This window comes from Homarus americanus, unplaced genomic scaffold, assembly GCF_018991925.1.
Source record: "Homarus americanus isolate GMGI-L3 unplaced genomic scaffold, GMGI_Hamer_2.0 scaffold49282, whole genome shotgun sequence".
NCBI lineage: Eukaryota > Metazoa > Arthropoda > Malacostraca > Decapoda > Nephropidae > Homarus > Homarus americanus.
In genome coordinates this window covers 14,016-16,268 of record NW_024749141.1, presented here as the reverse complement: position 1 = coordinate 16,268, position 2,253 = coordinate 14,016, and the positions used below count along the sequence as shown (strand labels likewise).

Sequence of the window (2,253 nt, the reverse complement as noted above, 5' to 3'; positions counted from 1 at the left end):
GAAAATTAGTAAATACAATAGGGAAAAATGGCCATAATGTTCAATTTGTATGGGTCCCTTCACATGTGGGGATTGGTCTTAATGAAGCAGTAGATATAATAGCAAACAGAGCCACGGAAAAGGCCGCGATCGACATAATATGTACTAAAACCTTGAAGCAATTAAGGAGCAAATTACGGAAAATACAATCAATAGAGGATAATTTCAAAAGGAATGAAATATACAAGAAAAGTGAAACAATGAAACATTACCATCATGTTCTCATGAACACAAAATTTACATATGGGAAAGATAGGAGTAGGTGGAAAGATTCAGTGTATATGAGGTTAAGATTAGGATATAAATATTATTGGGAACTTGGAGCTGAGAGAAGTGAACAGGATAAAGAATGTAGAGTTTGTAGAACATCCAGATCCCATACCATGCCACATTATATACTGGAATGCCCATTGCTTAATGTATATAGAAATGCCCATATAAATAATGTCCCCATGCAAATAGAGTGGATGTTTGGAAATGGGAAAATAGATGAAATATTAAAGAAATATAGAAATTTTGCATCTAGAATATAACTATGTATTATAACTAATTATATGAAATATTAGGGATTTATGTGAGTCCTGAGAGGGACATTCCTGGACTGGGGTGAGGATGACTTATGTCACTTCATCCCTTTGAGATGTATTAATGTTTTTTTGTATCTCAATAAACGTATCAATCAATCAATCAATCATATTGGAAGACAAAGGCCTACATGGCCCGTCCCTCTCTTGAATAACACGGTAGCCAGCTCTTACAAGGGCACTGAAATAATGTCTTTATATTACTTTTGTTCAGGATGTTCCAAGTAGCGACCCGAAAGCACATGTTTAATTGTTAATTATCATAATATTGACCTATTTCAAAATTGTGATGATTAACGCAGTCTCCCACATACTAGGTTTTCTCTTAACCGAAGAGTGACGCGGCGAGCCTGACAAAGTTCTTTATATCTCTCAGTTATCCTTCAGTTGTTACCAAAAACGATAAATAATATTAATGACAACCTACAAAAATAAAACACATATTTTGTAAAATATTCCATATTTAGCTTATTACATTAGTATAGGAGTTAAGTAAAGCTGCAACACATTTATTTACATATTTACTGAGCCTACCTATAGAAAACTGTCAAGTCAGCAGTAAGGTGTGACACATCCCGTTGGTTTAGAAGTTTTAAGTATGATCATACTTCATAGGATCAATTCTATAGTGTGATGACCGAGTTCCTTGTCCGAAACTTGGAATGAATCCAACCACGAGGATGAGTCTCAGTGTGAACCTGTGAGCGGGAAGCGGTCCATTAGCTCTTGCTATTGGGCATTGATGACTGTTCCCTCCCAGTTTAGTGGGAGTGGAGCAGGTTCACACAGGCTGAGTGGCTGGATTCTTCATCCACTTGGGTGATCCAATGAGTTTTTTAAACTACTCCTATTGCAGGAGTAATTAATCTGTATGTTTGGTAATAAAATTTTGAATTTGAATCCTTCCATACGAAAAACATTTGGGCCGTTGATAAATTATTTTAACGTGCTAATTTCTAGTCCACTTTATTTTTAATTATTTACACCGAGGAAAATATGTATATGAATAATATAAAAAAACAAAAAAACGAATTTTAGGACAATATGACAATTATCATTTAGTCAAATTCAAATCATTTATTGACAAATGCACCAAAAGGAGCTGGTTAGACAACACAACATACATTATGTATATCGTTTCTCACTCTTAATTTAGTTTTTCGTTTTTGCATTTATTTGTGGTAATTATTAGAATTATTATTACACTGGTCTACAAAAAAATATTTTTTTTCTTCTGGCATGAAACCTTTTAACTGTTTTTTACTAACTTTAAGGTGCTGAATCCAAATCTGATCTCAGATTTGCTCCATCACGTAACGTTTTTGCGCTATCGGTATTCCCTATTTTAATGGATTTCACCAAAAATTCCGTTTTCAGAGTTTTTTGCAGGTTCGTGTCTAAAAATTGTGGTGGTTAATTTATATAACATAGTTATTTTGAACTTGTAATAAATCTAACTCCTCTTTTTTATCATTTTCAGGTGAAAACTGATAACCTGGCAATGGCTTCAACATCCCAAAGACGGAATTGCTGCAATGACCCAGATATATTCTGCTACATCTGTGGAAGCTTTACTTTGAAAAGTCAAAGGCGCAACATCACCAGTTTTGTGAAGAGAGTGTACCTCGCT

The 2,253-nt window shown here is 34.3% G+C and overlaps 1 non-coding gene across 1 annotated transcript; it reads left to right on the top strand.

Moving 5' to 3' along the window:
• Positions 1-1,221: 1,221 nt before the first annotated feature.
• On the top strand, positions 1,222-1,422 carry LOC121853282. Its single transcript, XR_006086292.1, has one exon. It is a non-coding gene; the product is annotated as a small nucleolar RNA U3 (small nucleolar RNA).
• Positions 1,423-2,253: the final 831 nt, after the last annotated feature.